Raw genomic sequence first — 18,369 nt, 5'->3', positions numbered from 1 at the left:
TCTTCAGGAAGGGGCCATAGATAACAGAGCGAGTTACGACTATGACACTGTTATTTTACCCACACGTTTTTGTTGTTACCTACACTTCACTTGTAATTTTTGGAACACGTTTTAAGCAGCAACCAAACCCTGTACTTCCAATGCCAACAATCGCAATCATGGGTTTGACCAACAGACGGGGCTATTCTGTTGTCGGCTGTGAATGCTAGTACATGTTCAAATAAAACCTTGTAAAAAATGTTATGAATTTGAGCTCACCTCTAAAGGGTTACATCATGGAGTTTGACACTCTTGAGATGCATAATGACATGCTCGACCTATATTCGACCTTACTTCAGTGGAATGTGTCAATTCCTCAGGAGGAAACATACAGTAATATAATATGTTAATAAGAGAATGAAAAACAGCTTCTATCTCAAGGCCATCAGACTGTTAAATAGACATCACTAGAACATTAGAGGCTGCTGCTGCCTATTGAAATCACTGGCCATTTTAAGAAATGGAACACTAGTCACTTTAATAATGTTTACATATCTTGCACTACTCATCTCATATGTATATACTGTATTATATTATTTTGTATCTTAGTCCATGCCGCTCTGTCATTGCTTGTCCATATATGTATATATTCTGAAATTCCATTCCTTACTAGATTTGTGTGTATTGGGTATATGTTGTGAAATTGTTAGATATTACTTATTAGATATTACTGCACTGTCGGAGCTAGAAGCACAAGCATTTCACTACACCCGCAATAACATCTGCTAAACACGTGTAAGTGACAAATAAAATTTGATTTGATACTGTTAAATGTCTGCGCAAATTTTAATGATAATAATAACAGTAATAATATCCTAATTATATTGTTAGGCTTATTATTATTATTATTACTATTGTTAACATTGTTGTTGCCATTATTATTATTTTATGAAATGTAGCCTACATGTTCTCATTTAACACACATACCTTTCCATTAATATCTATTCCACTTGCTTTATAACATAGCAATAGAAAGTTTCACACCAAGCAATACAAGTCATCCTGTGATCTTTGCTGATATTTTTTTTTACATTTTACTGTATAGGTCATGTTGTCATTTCAAGTGGCACGGCCAGAGAACGAAAGGCAACTTCAACGAAGAATCCTCTCTTGATAAGACTTCTCTGAAATAGGCTACAGTAGGGCCTTCACACAGTACTGTATTTTCAAAATCGTGGGTGGAGATTTCAGTGAAGTCACTGCCCCCAAGTATGTTGATTGACGTTACCCAATGGCTCCTCCCTGAAAGTTTTTTTCTTCGTTTTCCAGTGTAGTGCGTTGATTTCATACCAAAGTCATACCTAACATTCCAGTTACACTGTCAAACCAGGATAAATATTATTGAAAAAGATAATGCGCCCAAAAATTAAGTATCAAAATTAGTAAGTTACCTTCGCTTTTGTTAGGAGGGGTGATTACCAAATAAAGGTGAGTAACCATTAATTTGTTCCCTTTGTTTAAGAGCTTTCGGTGAAGTTTTCATGCGGCTCTCGGTGAAGTTTTCAGATCATTGTCATTTTTTGCATTTTTCCGTGGAACTCCCTGCGTTGAGAGGGAAGAAAAGAATAACGGATTGATCGCCTATCTTGTGTGTGACTTTCTCTGTGTGCAGGACATCTTTGCTAAGCTTTTAACTATATTGACTATACTCATTGACAATAATAAGCCAGTAGTATTGCTTCTTTGTCATTACTATGGGACAACGACCATGTTTCCTTTCTTTTTCATACAGCTGCTTGGATCTGGAGCACTTTCCTCTAAACTTGTTCTCCAGAAGAATCAAGTGGTTTAATACCCGAGAATTGACAGACAGAGAAAGGCAAATTGGAGGAATACATAAGTCGACATTTTACGCGCTGTTTTGCTGCGCCCCGTAGGTAAGTGAATCACCGAATTTGGTAACATCGTGTCCAAGGAAAGATACCAAATACGAGCCTTCCAACCAATTTATATAAGTTTAGATTTAAGTAGGTTTTTTAAAAAAAACATTTATTTCATCTTATTCTTTATTATATTACAGTAATCTATTCTGTTATGTGTTCAGTGGATGTTTACCGTTTTTTGTTTTAACAGAAAATGGCAACACTGACAAAACAAATCTGTTTCCAGCAGTTTCATGCGAAACAGATACACTGTTGATCTTGCTACAATTTGACATGGTCGTTTATGCGTATTAATATATGTATAAATACAATAGAGAAAACATAAAGCTATCATAACTTAATCATAACGTTAGTACACACACCAGAGCAGCCTCTATACATACACACTGTTGTTTACCAAATGTTCAGATTTACTTAGGACACTTGTAAATTCCGTGTTTTTCTTGTCCAATCAGTCCTCTGACTGTTTATCTTCATCACAGGGAAAACATTAATTGTCTGTTTTTATTTGACTTTAGTATTTTTTTTATTTTTTTATTTTTTATTTATTTATTTATTTTTTGGGGGGGGGGATATGTCATAATGAATGTTGTATTATTCATTTGTGTGTATCCCTTACTGAATAATAGTTCAACAGCCAAATTAGTACTGATTTTTAATCAACAATTTTCGCATTAGCCTACTATTTAAACAAAACCTGATTCCTTCCAACATTTTCTTTCATCCTTTCTTTTATATGGGTAAATTATCTTTAAGTAAAGGTTTTGTACTTTCTTTGAGTTGTGGATCTTTCTTGATCTTCTCCACAGGGGCCAGTGATGTTTCACTGGAAATCCTTACTTCAATATTTAATCCTTATATTAGCATTTAAAATGGATGGATCTGTGTGCATATAATTATATATCTTCAAGCAACACCTGTTCATGGTGTGCTATTGGTTATGCTTGGGTAAACAGACCTTTCTTGCTCCAAATGATTTCCTTATTAGAAATACAAAAAAAGTGGGATGCTTTGCAAGGTTTATAATTTTTCTTCTCTCTCAACCACCCTGTAAACACGTGTACACAACAATGTTACAGTCCAGTCAGTGCCATTCAACAGGTAGAACAATAGAATGTTGTCTTTCAGGTTCATCACTACGTACAGTTAGTAGACCAGCCAGAAAAGCCTGTTTAGGGTTGAGATTATAGGCATTTAGGGTTACATTCAAATGGTAAACTAGCATTCATGTTTTTTCCCCTCAAGAAATGACTCTGAAATCAGAACAGATAATTAGAAAATATTTACTCCACTGGAAAGATACAGTCAGTCACCATTTTGTCAAACCATATGAAGCAATCACACCAAATCACAATTTTGGGTTTGTTTATAATTGACATATGAACATAATTGACATAATGGATCCATACAAACACTAGCCCCAGGTCATCTGCCCAACTGTAAATCAGGCCCAACTGTAAATCTTTCAGATGGACTCAGTAGTTTTGCTATGTTGTTGAAGCACTGGAGGCACTCCTAGTTGCAGCTGCACATTCTCTGCCTCTGGAAGAGCTAGACCAATGTTTGTCTATACAGTCTTCAGTAACGATTGAAGCTAACATATGGTGTTTGGTTGATAATGTGATACAAGTCTTGCCAATTAAAATTAGTACGCTATAAATATAATAAGGGTAATATGTGATATCTATATTGTGGCAATATGAGTTTCAGTATAGGGAAACAGTGCTGACTGAGGGACATAGGCTCAACATGTAGTTGAGTTGACATTGTTGGAATTGTTTATACCCAAATATAGGTAGTACTTCCAAATATAAGAAGTGATGCCTCATAGTGCAGCCTGCTTTGTATCATATTAGTGCAACCAAACAAATAAGCACTCAGGCCTACTGTAGCTTAGAAAGTATTGGAGATTTTTTCAGGATTGACTGAAGTTTAAGGAGCTAAATGCACAATAAGTTAAACAGTTTATGAATTAAAAAGTTGTTATTAATCATTTCTCCATGTTACTGCCAAAACATGCCTTTAGTTTTACAACTATGTTGTGGAATTAAACCAGGGGAATAGAGTCCTGTCTCTACCTATTTTATTCTGTTTGGGTGGTCTGTTATAAAACAGAACCCATCAGAGCATACTTTGAAGTTACACATTGTTGATTTCCTGTGTTGGAAGTATAGTACATTCCAACATAAACACTTGGGTGACTGAGGAAAGTTAAGATTAAAGATGAATCACACTTAAATATTGAATCCGCAGTAGGGGGAAACAGTAAGGGGAAACAGCACCACTGGCCGCCCCACCACCATTGTCATTGTTTTTGTTGCCGAGCTGAGGAGCATCGTGCAGCATGGTCATTTTTGTGTGCAGAGATGTCCGAGAGATGTCAGAGAGGAAAAAACTGTGTTTGTTGTTTGCAGTAACTTTTTTGTTGTTCTAATATCGCAAGGGGGCATGGCTGTTTCACCTTTAAGGATTCCAGCTTAAAAATATGTAATTGTCAGTAGGGGAAACAGCGCCACTGTCCGCCCCACGGCCGTTGTTTTTGTTTTGTTGACGAAGCAGAGGTGGGGAGCGTCGTGCATCAAGGTACATATGTCAGAGGGGAAAAAACAGTGTTCGTTGTATGCAGTAACGTTTTTGTTGTGGCAGTTTCATGGCAGTTTCACCATTAAGGATTCCAGCTTTAATACCCTTTAATATCTATAAAGCTGGACCAATTTACTTTCTCTCTGAACATGTGGAAATTGTGTGCATGTGAAAAGAAAATAAAGCAGTGAAAGTATCCTTTGTGAATGAAGGTGTCTAATATTAAATTGTGATGGAGTAATGAGGAGAGGGTAAATCTGGGAAGGATCAATATTCTGCTGCTCTGACAGATTCTCCCTCCATCCTCAGTGTGTTTATGCAACATGCATGTTGCAGACTAGCGCTATGCTTTGCTCTGCTCTCAGTCCCAACACAATCAGCTCTTTCTCAAACAAACTGCAACTCATACTCTGTGGGCTAAGCATATTTTGTTTACATCTCACAGCTTTACTTGTAACGCAAAAGCCATAGCTGCCTGCCAGCTCTAATGCTTGTGGTCAACTCGATTATTTGAACAATATCCTCTTAAAGTGGGTAGTTTCTCTTCTGGTCTCCCTAGCTGTAGTTCCCCAGGCCATCGGTACAAACAATAATTTAATTAACCTGTTCCAGCCTAGCTTAGTGCACGGGCACTGGGCAGAGGCTTTTATATCAGGACAGAAAGGGTTTTAAGACAGGGTTGTGCAGATGTGAACTTACAACACCTCCTATGATGAAGCTGAAAGTGCAAATTAGGAACGTTTTAGAAACTGTCTGAAGGGGGATGGTGCGGCTATTTTATATTCAATTATAACACAGATACTATCCAGGCATTCACTCAGATCTTCATGCATTCTGCATTGGCATGGCATGGATAATAAATGTGTCCCTCTCTTTAACAATGTAATCAGGGAAATCTTTTTTATGTTGCCACCACTGTGGTTTTCATGGTCGTGAATAAAATGGCCTATTTGCTGTACTGCAATATAAACATCAGAGTGACAAGCCTATAATATTTTTAAGGATTTAAAAAATCGACCTATAAGTAGGCCTACTGTTAAAATGTGTCATTTATCTGACTGGGTTAATTTATCTCAGACAGCATATAATTTTAAATGTTTACATCTATTTACTATTTTCAAACATACATTACATTTACATTTACCTTCTTTTAAATACAGTAGGTAGTTGTTGGTTCTAGAGATGCTGGGTTGTTTCTAGCTCTAGCTTTACTGGCTATATGAGAGCAACTTCACTGGTTTGTGCTAAACCCTCAGACGAATGGCTAATGAGCTCTGCCCATTTGTGCAGACGTTGGTTGCCTTTTAGCACCATCCCCAGAAGTGGTCTTCCAAATGGTGGCCACATACCCTTCTGTCAACAGAGGTCTGAACAAATACCGCTTGTGACTGTTGCAGACACACAGAGAGAGCCTCAGAGATATCTGGCCTTCACAACATATAAGAGTGTAATATTTAACTGAAACCTCAAGAACGCATATTAGTTGTATCATTAAGAATATTCACTTGGGAATATTTCATTTATAGCCAGGTACAATGCACTTTAATGCGGTTATAAGGCATTGTTAGATTTGTCGTAAGCATATATGATGCTATCCTTATTTCCAGGATCAGAGTCAATGCACCCCTCAGCAATTACCATGTCTTAGTAGCCTAATTAAAATACCATTAATCAACATTTGATTAACGTTAATGCATTGAGTGCATGGGCTTGTTAACATGTTCTCCAAATGCAGCAAGGTCCTAACTAACAGATACGACTTCTGGCCTCCCTGACTGCTCAAGGGAGGAACTTGGGAGTGGCCTAGAACAGTATAGTCTTTGTGTCCATTTTTTCCCAAATTGCTAACTTTTCAGTTGCTCTTGTTGCAACCAACTGTTGATAGTGATGAACTTCACAAACCAACTCTTTATTGTGTCGAGAGAATGACAACAGAACTCTGTGGGCTCATGCTTTATGCAGCAGTAAACAGGATGTCTGTTTGTTAGTTTATATCTCTAGGTGGTGTCCATTTATAAATGATGGGGGCAACAAACCGGGCCTGGCTATCTGGGATCCTGTCCTATGACTGATGTAGTGGGCATTGTGTTGGAGTGGGGCTCCAATGACTTAAAGGGGCCTTGCTCTTAATCACTGCCTTTAGAGTGGGGAGTTGGAGGACGACCTCTCCAAAACCAAACCACACACTTACTGAAGAATTTAGACCTTACTAAGCATCATACACATCTAAAAGGGTTGTGTAAAGGATCAACAGGGCTTCTTATATTTTGTCTGTTAAATGAGTTGTAGGCTACACAATGGCTGTGAAGTCATTTTGAAAGGATGATCACCTCTGGGTTTGGGTTTGAAAGTTTGTTCCTTCATAAAAAAAAAAAAAACTTTCCTGACCTCCTTATTTTTCTTGCCATGCAACAAGTACCACATATAGATGATCCTTTATCGCTGGGCTATATGGGTAGATGAGTAACTGTATAAGCTTGCACACTTGTGCATAAATTACCCATGTCTTAAAGGTTTCACAGATTAAGGCACCAAACCGCTGGCCTCACCACAGAATGACCAACTCAGGCGAGGAGGAGAGGATGACTGCTCTGCAACGCTCCCTGGAAAATTTCTGATTAAACTGCTGAATCAGGTTGTAAAATAAGCAGTCTGGCGCTCTCTCCGCTTTGTGTCAGTCTTTCCTCTGTTGGTCGGCTGGATTAAAGCTTTACTCCATGGAGCTGTGAGATGCTGAGGTAGACCCTAGTCTGTAGGGTCTGTGTTGTAGGAGGACATGGATTAGTCAATCACCCGCCATTCAGGCCCTGGGTTAATGTTTTATACTAGAAGGAAGACGTTTTTTGATGTCTCATGGCAGATTGGGAAAGTTATAACATTTGTTTCCCTTTCTGTCAGACTTGGAAATATTTCAGTTGATTTCAGACTTTTCCAAATCAAACATGCCTTTTTTGTGGGTATCCAAATGGTATTTTTCTGCTTGTGATTGTGATTGCCTTACTGACTGAATGTAAGCCCCTCTCTCTTTCTCCCTCTTTGCCCTTCTCTTTCCCCCTCTCTCTTTCCATCTCGTTCTACCTCTGTCCTACACTTTCCGTCTCTTTCTCCCTCTCCTTCTCTAGCTGTCTCCCCTTCACTTTCTCTCCCTCTGCCTTTTGCCGTGTGAGCTGTCGGTCGTCCAACCCTCCTCTCACTCTCAGCTCTGATTGTTTCCTGAGCGCCGTGCCAGAGAGGAAGTAGGAGGAAGTTATTGGAGGAGCTGGAGAGAATTTATTAGGGCCAAACACAGACAGGGGAGGGGAGAGGAGGGGGAGGGGGAGCTCCTCTAGTGCTCTGAGATGGGGGCTCTCATACTCTTGGGAGTCTAGGAGGGGAGGGAGGGCTGGCAGTGTCTTGGCCCGCTCTCTCTCTCTCTCTCTCTCTCTCTCTCGCTTTCCTCTCAGAGGCAAAACTCGACTAGGCTACTCAATAGGCAGCTCACCTTCCTTTTCAACTATTGAAATGGAACGTTTTAACATGGATTTAAACTTGATTGCATACTGTAACCCAGTGGTAAAATAAGCTGCTTTTGAGTAGAGTGAGAAAGAGCAAGAGTGTGTGTGTGGGTGCGTGCACATGTGTGTGTCTGTCAGTTGGTCAGGGGTAAGGCAATGTCTCCAGCCCTGTAAGAGAACCACTCTCTTGGCCTGAGTGTATTTAAAAAACAAAAATTTGTAATCTGACTTTAGAGAGCAGCTGCTCCTTCAATCGCCAAGTCCTGTTGTTCTCCTTGTCAAGTGTGTGTTTGTGAGGCTCTGAGTGTGTGGGTGTCTGAGAGAGAGAGAGAATGTGTGCATCTGTGGATAATTGTGTTTTATAGTAGGCCCTTCAGCCATGATAATGGGATTTTCTCCGGGGGTTGTGTGCAGAAAGACAGAAAGATGTTCAGATATTGTCACGATCGTCTGAAGGATGAGACCAACGCGCAGCGCGTGTACCGATAAACATGATGACTTTATTTAATTAAAGTGCAACACGACAAAACAATAAACCACGATCATGAAGTTCCACGGTGCACTCACCGTAACGGAAACAAAAACCCACAAACCCCACAGGAAAACATTCAGAATAAATATGGCTCCCAATCAGAGATAACGAGCCGACAGCTGACACTCGTTACCTCCGATTGGGAGTCATAGACAAACCTAGAAATACAACCAACAGAAAGGCAAACCTAGAAATACAAAACCAAAACAAAAGACACCCTAAATGAAAATAACAACCCTGGCTCAACAATCAGAGTCCCTGGAGCCAGAGTGTTACAGTACCCCCCTAAAGGTGCGCACTCCGGGCGCACCAGCATACCGTCTAGGGAGGGTCTGGGTGGCGTCTGTCCAGGTGGCGGCTCTGGCCCAGGTCGTGGTCCCCACCCCACCATAGTCATTACCCACTTAATATGCCTCTACACATTACCCCCCAACTACACCCCACTGGGTTAAGGGGCGCACCGGACTAAGGGGCAGCACCGGACTAGGACCAGCACCGGGATAAGGGGCAGCACCGGCTAGGGGCAGCACCGGGCTAAGGGGCAGCACCGGCTAAGGGCCAGCACCGGATAAGGACCAGCACCAGGCTAAGGAACAGTACCTGACTAAGTGGCAGCACCGGACTGAGGGGCAGCTCCGGACTGAATGGCGGATCCTGGCTGGCTGGCTCTGGCGGATCCTGCTCGCTCATGGCTGGCTGACGGATCTGGCTGCTCTGGCAGGCGGAAGGCTCTGGCTGATCCTGTCTGGCAGAAGGCTCTGGCTGATCCTGTCTGGCAGAAGGCTCTGGCTGATCCCGTTCTGGCAGAAGGCTCTGGCTGATCCTGTCTGGCGGAAGGCTCTGGCTGATCCTGTCTGGCAGAAGGCTCTAGCGGCTCCCGGTCTGGCGGACGGCTCTGATGGCTCATGGCAGACGGGCGGCTTTGCAGACTTTGGGCAGACGGGCAGTTCAGGCCCCGTTGGGCAGACGGGCAGTTCAGGCGCCCCGTTGGGCAGACGGGCAGTTCAGGCGCCGTTGGGCCGACGGACAGTTCAGGCCCTGTTGGGCAGACGGCAGACTCTGGCCGTCTGAGGCGCATCGTAGGCCTGTGGCGTGGTGCCGGAACTGGAGGTACCGGGCTGAGGACACGCATCACAGGGCTAGTGCGGGGAGAAGCAACAGGGCATGCTTGGCCTGGGGACGCACCGTAGGCCTGTTGCGTGGTGCCGGAACTGGAGGTACCGGGCTGAGGACACGCATCACAGGGCTAGTGCGGGGAGAAGCAACAGGGCATGCTTGGCCCTGGGGACGCACCGTAGGCCTGTTGCGTGGTGCCGGAACTGGAGGTACCGGACTGAGGACACGCATCACAGGGCTAGTGCGGGGAGCAGGAACAGGCCGGGCTGGGCTGGCGACGCGCACCGTATCCCTGGTGCGGGTGGCCGGAACAGGCCGGGCCGGGCTGGCGAAGCGCACCGTATCCATGGTGCGGGGAGCAGGAACAGGCCGGGCTGGGCTGGCGAAGCGCACCGTATCCATGGTGCGGGGAGCAGGAACAGGCCGGGCTGGGCTGGCGACGCGCACCGTATCCCTGGTGCGAGTGGCCGGAACAGGCCGGGCCGGGCTGGCGTAGCGCACCGTATCCATGGTGCGGGAGCAGGAACAGGCCGGTCCGTACCGGGAACACACACCACTGGCCTCAACCGAGGATCAGGAACGGCCGGACCGGACTGGCAACACACGTCAGTCTTTCACGCCGTGCCACAAACACTTCCCTTCCTCTACTCGCCAATGGCTCCCGTATTCCGTTAGCCTTCTCTCCTTTTCTCCCTGTGGCAGCCTCCTGCTGCCCAGCCGTCAAGCCATGTGCCCCCCCAAAAAATTTCTTGGGGTTGCCTCTCGTCCTTCCGACGAAAAAACCTGCTGCCGCCGATGCTCCTCTCTCGCCAGGGCCTTGATCTTTCCCCAAGGTCCCTTGCCTCCGAGCATGTCCTCCCAGGACCACGATGTGCCCACCTGGGCCATCGCCAGCCTCTCCATCTCCTTGCCCGGCGCCTCCTCCCATGTCCAGTCTCCTTGCTCCTGGACACGCTGCTGGTCTTTCTTTGGTGGGTTTTTTCTGTCACGATCGCCTGAAGGATGAGACCAACGCGCAGCGTGTACCGATAAACATGATGACTTTATTTAATTAAAGTGCAACACGACAAAACAATAAACCACGATCATGAAGTTCCACGGTGCACTCACCGTAACGCGAAACAAAAACCCACAAACCCCACAGGAAAACATTCCAGAATAAATATGGCTCCCAATCAGAGATAACGAGCCGACAGCCGACACTCGTTACCTCCGATTGGGAGTCATAGACAAACCTAGAAATACAACCAACAGAAAGGCAAACCTAGAAATACAAAACCAAAACAAAAGACACCCTAAATGAAAATAACAACCCTGGCTCAACAATCAGAGTCCCTGGAGCCAGAGTGTTACAGATATGGTGTGCTTGTGTGTGTGTGTGTGTGTGTGAATCCATGTGTGTGTGTGTGTGTCTAGTATGAGTGATAGATGGGTGTGTGCAGGGCTTGGGGTCTGCCCTCGGGGGTACCTCACCAGCAAGTGTCCCAGCTGCAACAGCAGTCCTAACAAAGCCTGCATTCTGACAGACAGGAACAATCTGACAAAGACATGATGATATTATAAACAGATGGGAGGGAGACTATGCAGTCCACCAACCTGTACCCGTTTTGTTACTTTTACAGTCCACCAACATGTACCCGTTTTGTTACTTTTACAGTCCACCAACATGTACCAGTTCTGTTACTTTTACAGTCCACCAACATGTACCAATTTTGTTACTTTTACAGTCCACCAACATGTACCTGTTGTGTTACTTTTACAGTCCACCAACATGTACCAGTTCTGTTACTTTTACAGTCCACCAACATGTACCAGTTTTGTTACTTTTACAGTCCACCAGCATGTACCAGTTCTGTTACTTTCACAGTCCACCAACATGTACTAGTTCTGTTAGTTTTACAGTCCACCAACATGTACTAGTTCTGTGACTTTTACAGTCCACCAACAAGTACTAGTTCTGTTACTTTTACAGTCCACCAAAATGTACTAGTTCTGTTACTTTTACAGTCCACCAACATGTACTAGTTCTGTTACTTTTACAGTCCACCAACATGTACTAGTTCTGTTATTTTTTACAGTCCACCAACATGTACTAGTTCTGTTACTTTTACAGTCCACCAACATGTACTAGTTCTGTTACTTTTACAGTCCACCAACATGTACTAGTTCTGTTACTTTTACAGTCCACCAACATGTACTAGTTCTGTTACTTTTACAGTCCACCAACATGTACTAGTTCTGTTACTTTTACAGTCCACCAACATGTACTAGTTCTGTTACTTTTACAGTCCACCAACATGTACTCTTTTGTTACTTTTTTTGTTCTAAACTTCACTGTTGACTACATAAGATACCGTTTCCTGCCCTTTGCATCTCTAAGGCTAGGATTATTTTATTGTGTACGGGCATGACTTTGAGCAAATGCATATCTCTTCGGTATGATCCCATTCAATTTCAATGGGACATCTGCTCAGAGGGGGTGTTAGACTACTTAGCTCTCCAATGCTGTTTGCTTTGTAGTGTCACAGTTGAGCATAGTGTGTTTGTCGAGAGCATTTTACATGTTGACTTGAAATGACTTAATGTAAAGATGACCTCATTTGATTGACAGCATTGGTTGGCTGTCCAGTCCAGGCCTACTTTGGAGGATGGTGTCAGTCTGAACCTGGTTTCCTCATCAGTTACACCATTGTCCCAGCTCAATAGGCCAGACTTCTCCCTCTCAGGGGATGTTTAGTCTCTGTCAAACTATTATTTATTTCTGAAATCCATCCTGTTTGTTTCGAAGTGCAACGTATGAATGAAACATGACTTTCCCACCACTTTTGGAATGGAGCAGGGATGTCCCCCGTGTCATAGTGTAGGGTCTGTCACTTTCCACCTCGTCATTCCCACACTCCACCAATTAAAAGACAAATGGATCATCTTTTGAATGCATCAGGATGATGTCCTCTTTTTATAAACATTGGTTGAGTGTATAAATCACTGGTTATCCCTAGACAATCCTCCACCAACAGCCAAAATACACACAACCTCTACTTGTTTTCTTGTCTGGGGCTGTCTGTGGGGGTTTTCACATGTTGACTGTGGACAGTTAAACACATAATATAACACACATACTCTCAGGAGTCACATGGAATTCCTTCCTGTGTTTACACCGACAATTCCCCATAGAAGAAAGAAGAGTGGGCCACGACATAGAATGACTCAAAAACATATTCAGCATTACATGGGATGTATTATTATAAGCAATGCTGGGAAAAGTATAGACCAGCAAACCTGCACAGGGGCCGGTGCAAAGATATGTCAGAGACCTGAAAATGTAGGATCTAAATTTGATCACTCTTTTTTTTTCTTCCTGCACAGCAAACTTGTAGTGTATTTGACTTTTAAAAATGCTTCTAAATTTTGTAATTTCCACTTTGAAATTTCAGACAAAATGTATCCACCCCTACAAAAATGTCCATTAATTATAATCACATAATAATTCACATTTCCTGTTGCTCCAGGATTATTTTCCTGCTGTAGTAAACTGGCTCAAATTAAGATCCTTCATCTGTAGCTTTATGAGGCTTGGGAAAACGGATGCAGAGGATTTCTGGGCTGTGAATGGTGGAGTTTGAATGAATGTGTGAGGTGCATAGCTTACCACTGGTATTTACATTCCTGCTAGGGCTGCACAATTAATCGAATTCACATCAAAATCACTATATTGACATGTGCAATTTCCATATCGCAAGAGATAGCCATATGACTATATTTTGAAACGCCACTCAGCCTTGTGTAATGTCCGTTTTTAAAGTTGACTCTGTTTGTCATCTCTCTCCCTCTCTCCTATTGGGGCTGCTTCCCACACACAAAACGCAGTTCCTCCTCCCCGCTGTTAGATTCACTATAAGGTTGCATGCTGTTCTGTTAGGTTAAATGCAGTCAACAAATTGTTCCAAACAAGAAAAATGCTGCTTTCCACTTTGCTTCTTAATATTAATCAGTCTATTTCAATGATTCCAACAGTTCACCCAAGTGTTTTGATCTGTATTGCAAGTCAAATCACAATATTTGGTTAAATGTTGAAATTCGATTTTTGCCCATATCGTGCAGACCTAATTCCTACTGCACATTGGAATCTGTAGCATGTTGGTCTCAGTCAGGTCTGTGGCTGGACCTACTCCCAGAGAGGGGAGTCTGGTTGTCACTAGTTACCACAGCCACAAAGTCAAAATGGCCTATCGTCAAAATTCATGAAAACTAAAATGAGCTTTTTGGTCTTAATTTAAGGTTAGCAGTGTGGTTAAGGTTAGGGTTACTTTTAAAATCTGATTTTAAGAAAGGAATTATAGAAATAGGCTCGGTTTAGCCAATATTATGACTTTGTGGCTGTGTTAACTAGTGACGACCGGCAATTGTGTGTGTCTCGCCTGACTTTGTATTCAATCTCAGTTTACCGTGTCATTCAATCAAGAGGCCTTATATCCCATCTGGCAACAGGCGAAAGACGCCATTCATGGAAAGTCTAATTGTGTATGATGTTTTTGTCTGCTTGTGTGTGTTTATATTTGTGTCCGTATCAGGGTGTGTGTGTGTGTGTTCATGTGTGTGTGCGTGATGCTAAATCTGTGCTCTCTGCTGTCAGCTTCCCATCGCAGATGTGCTGTGTTTCACCCATAAGGAATCAAAGGGCCTTTCTTCTTTGTGAGGAACAGCTGATTTGATATATAGTCTGTATCTTCTGAGGGTTTTTAATGTTTTAAATCTGCAGAGCATGGCCCAGATTGTGTGCCGAGGTACCAAATTGTTCTATTTTCTTCCTAAACTGATTTACAGTTTCCTCTCTTCTATTGTGTTGGTATTTCAGGTCAACACTATGTTGTTGTCTCCTTCAATTTAAAGGCTGCCGCATGCTTCGGTTCGGCTGGGGCCATTATTATAATTTTTTTGGTCATTTAGCAGACGCTCTTATCCAGAGCAATTTACAGTTAGTGAGTGCATACATTTTCATACTTGCCTCGAGAAAAAATGTTGTGTGCATGAACAGCAAAAAAAAAAAACTTGCCGAAGGCCAAATAAATAAATAAATATCGTCATAATGTATGCACAAACTATTCAGAACTGTTTTCGGATGGGAAGCATGCGGATGCCTTAATGTAACTTTACAGATGTAGGATCTTAATTTGAGCCAGTTTGCTGCAGCAGGAACATAATCCTGCAGCAACAGGAAATGCAAATATTTATGTGGATTATAATTAAGGGACATTTTTAGTAGGGGTTGACAGATTTCCGTTAGGGCAAATCAAGTCTGACATTTTAAAGTGTAAATTACAAACCTTTTTAAAACTTGAGTACACTACAAGTTTGCATTTCCTGCTCTGCAGGAAAATTGTGAGCAAATTAAGATCCTACATCTGTATGTTACTAAACTCTTTATAATCCCTTTGTATGGTTTGGTGTTTTAATAATGTTAACACTGTCTAATAACTGTAACATAGAAAAGGTTGATTGCTTTGGTCCTTGGAGTTCCCAATTATCATAGTAGGCTAATTGAAATAGGCATCATGTAGCATCTGACATTTTAAGTTTGTAAAACCATTGTTGATAGTTAAATACACAATTGCACAGTTATATGCAAGGGTCTCATTTCCGTTTGCTGTGTCATGGACAATTTGGACTTTTCTGCACTGTTTTACTACATTATATTGAATTACACAGTAATATAGTGAAAGTCCATATGATCATAGCATTGACAATGTCCTCTCTCTCTTGGCTGGTTAGCGTCAGGCAGCGTCATGGAGAGGCTGTGAGTGTGGTTGTGTCTGTCTCTCTCTCTGTCCATGCTGATGTTGCATTCCAGCAGAAACAATCCTACTGTTCTCCAGACCCCGAAGTGGACGCCTAAATTGGACAATCTGCCCCCTCCACTCCTTTCCCCTCCCCTCCCCCCTACATGTATCCCTTGGTCTCCAGTCCTTATTTGGGCAGAGACGTTCTGAGCGCTGGGTGGAGTGGGGGAGGGGGGCGTCGGGTTGACACAAAAGAAGCAGGAGGAGGAACAGTGAGCGCTCACAGCCCTTTCTTAATAAGGACATGTCTGGAATTTAAGCCTCGCTCTCCATGAGAGCTTCTCTTTCACACACAGCACAGCAGCACCCCGCTAAACAGACTCATTTACTATTTTAACCCATTACTCAGGGATTCTGATCGGTATTGTCAAATCCCCATGACAAAACTTTTAAGAAACTCAGAATCACTCTTACTATTCAACGATTGACTCATATGATCCTAGCTTGAATGGGAAAGAGACAGCTGTGTCTTCACTACTAGGATACAGCTAGGATTAACACTGGGACTGACTCCAAAACATTTACACAACATTTGGACATACTTGACCCAACATTGCTGGTCTTAAAAGAACCAACGTGTAATGGATTCTACTAGACACTTGCATGTACATTATGCAATATGCACCCACACCTTTCTACTGCAGTGGACGTTGACTGCAGTGATTGTGCAAGTTTCTGTAGCAGTTTCTGGTCATTGGATCTGCTCATCTTGAGTTGTGTTGGGGTAGATGTATCGCTGCAGCCTGATCTCTGTGGACTTTTAGCTTGAATACGAGTGCTACGCAAATTCTGCCGTGATCTCCACATTCAGTCGGGGGTTTAACACCAACCTTGGTCCTGGGGGGCCCAAAGCTCTCAGGTTTACCTCACAATCTCACACTGTCTCCCTCAACCAGACTTATTAGACTGCTGAACACTTGAACTGGATTGACCACCTGCACTGACTCTGCACGTTAGCACACACACACACACACACACACACACACACACACACACACACACACACACACACACACACACACACACACACACACACACACACACACACACACACACACACTTTGTTCTTCTATCCTCCTAGGGACCTAACATAAATGTACATTCAAAATCCTATTTTCCCTAACCCCTAACCTTAACCCATAACCCAAACCCTTAACCTAACTCCTAACCCTTTACCCTTATTGTTGTTGCATTGTCGAGAAGGAACCTGCAAGTCAGCATTTCATTGGACAGTGTATACCATGTGTATCCCGTACATATGACTAATGAAACTTGAAACTAGGCATTACACTTAGTTATGGTTGTTAGCTAGCAACTAACTCTACTGTTTGTGACTGGCCTACTGCGATAAATTCAGGCCTAGTCAGACTGGATTGGCGGGTTTTCCCTTCAGGAGGTAGAACTGGTTTTCCTGCCAGTTCTACATCCCATCATGCTTAGGGTAATGTATAAAAATGCCAAGTTGCTCATTATTTTGGCTACCATGGCTAGTAAAAAAAAGAGATCTCAGAGACTTTGAAAGAGGGGTCTCAAAGGAGCGTAGGGGGTTTAAAGTTTGTGTGTGTGCATGTGTGTGTGTCTCAGTCACCAGATCTCAACCCAATTGAACACTTATTGGAGATTCTGGAGTAGAGCCTGAGACGGCGTTTTCCACCACCATCAACAAAACACTAAATTATGGAATTTCTCATGGAAGAATGGTGTTGCATCCCTCCAATAGAGTTACATACATTTGTAGAATCTATGCCAAGGCGCATTGAAGCTGTTCTGGAAGCTTGTGGTGGCCCAATGCCCTATTAAGACACTTTATGTTGGGGTTTTCTTTATTTTGGCAGTTACTTGTACATATTATTATTGTACTGTATAGAGGTATAAATGGAGAAACAATGCCCGTTGTCTGCGTCTTTTGTCTTTTAGTGAAGAGAAATGTTAACTTTGTACAATGGGGTAGTTGTGATGTTTAGTAAACAATACTTTAGCTTTTCTTTTCACATCTGTCTTAATCCTCCAATTCATATTTCTGAAGTTGCATTGTGCAACTTTAAAATGTGCAATGATGCCCTCGTGAATTTGTTTTACAGAGGAACCTCAAAATGTTCTTGTAACGTGAGGAGTTGAGTTTACCCATAGGACCATCCCAATTGGCCTTCCCCATATTTGTCCAATATTTGTATTTTTGTCAACATCTGCAGAATGTCAAATCTATAAACACACACATCCTGGAATAATGGATACTTTGGGGACTCTCATTTCAGAAACAATACAATGCCGAAGAGCCGACCACATTGGGACACAGTCCCCTAACCACAAGAATTCTTTGAGGCCACTGCTGATTAGTGTGCTCTTTACACTAGGTTTTATAGAATATCTTGAATTCATTTGGCAGTTTTAGAGACATAAAGGCTAGGAAATTATAATAATTGGGGGCTGTATTGTTTATTTATACAGATTTTATGATTTCAATGAAAACAAACAGCCTACTTTATATGACTGAATCTTAAATGTACTTGCCTGCTAATGATGACAATGATGATGAAGTTGTCGAGAACGATTACAACACACTTTTTTCATACTTTTTCATAATGAAAGTACTCACTACTGTAATTCGCTCTGAACACTCAGGCCCCCATTCCAGCATTGGGGAACATCCCACGCCCCTCCAAACCTGCGCGCACACGCGCCACATCTATTTCTATGGGCACAAGCACTGTTCATGACACAAACTGTTCACGCCCCTGTTGTTGGCAGAGATAACATTTTCCAGGTTTAAAGCTTATTTCCTGCATTTCTACACTTTTTGTCATGTGGTGCAGAGAAAATGTTGCAGTTTTAAAGCTAATTGTCTTGCAATTCTGTACATTTTGCCATGTCTAATGTGTATTCGT

General features: G+C 42.5%; 1 protein-coding gene across 8 annotated transcripts in view; it reads left to right on the top strand.

The window, feature by feature from the left end:
- The first annotated feature begins 1,305 nt into the window (after positions 1-1,305).
- LOC121578360 (transcriptional enhancer factor TEF-5-like) overlaps positions 1,306-18,369 on the top strand; it is a 49,731-nt gene continuing 32,667 nt past the window's right edge. For all 8 annotated transcript variants that reach the window (XM_041892702.2, XM_041892700.2, XM_041892698.2 and 5 more), the window contains exons 1-2: positions 1,306-1,467; positions 1,772-1,916. The gene's annotated coding sequence lies outside the window, so the exon portion shown is untranslated. The remainder of the gene's footprint in view (positions 1,468-1,771; positions 1,917-18,369) is intronic.

Source organism: Coregonus clupeaformis, chromosome 12 (assembly GCF_020615455.1).
Source record: "Coregonus clupeaformis isolate EN_2021a chromosome 12, ASM2061545v1, whole genome shotgun sequence".
Taxonomy (NCBI): domain Eukaryota; kingdom Metazoa; phylum Chordata; class Actinopteri; order Salmoniformes; family Salmonidae; genus Coregonus; species Coregonus clupeaformis.
The sequence above is the reverse complement of the archived record's forward strand: the minus strand, read 5'-3'. Positions and strand labels throughout refer to the sequence as shown.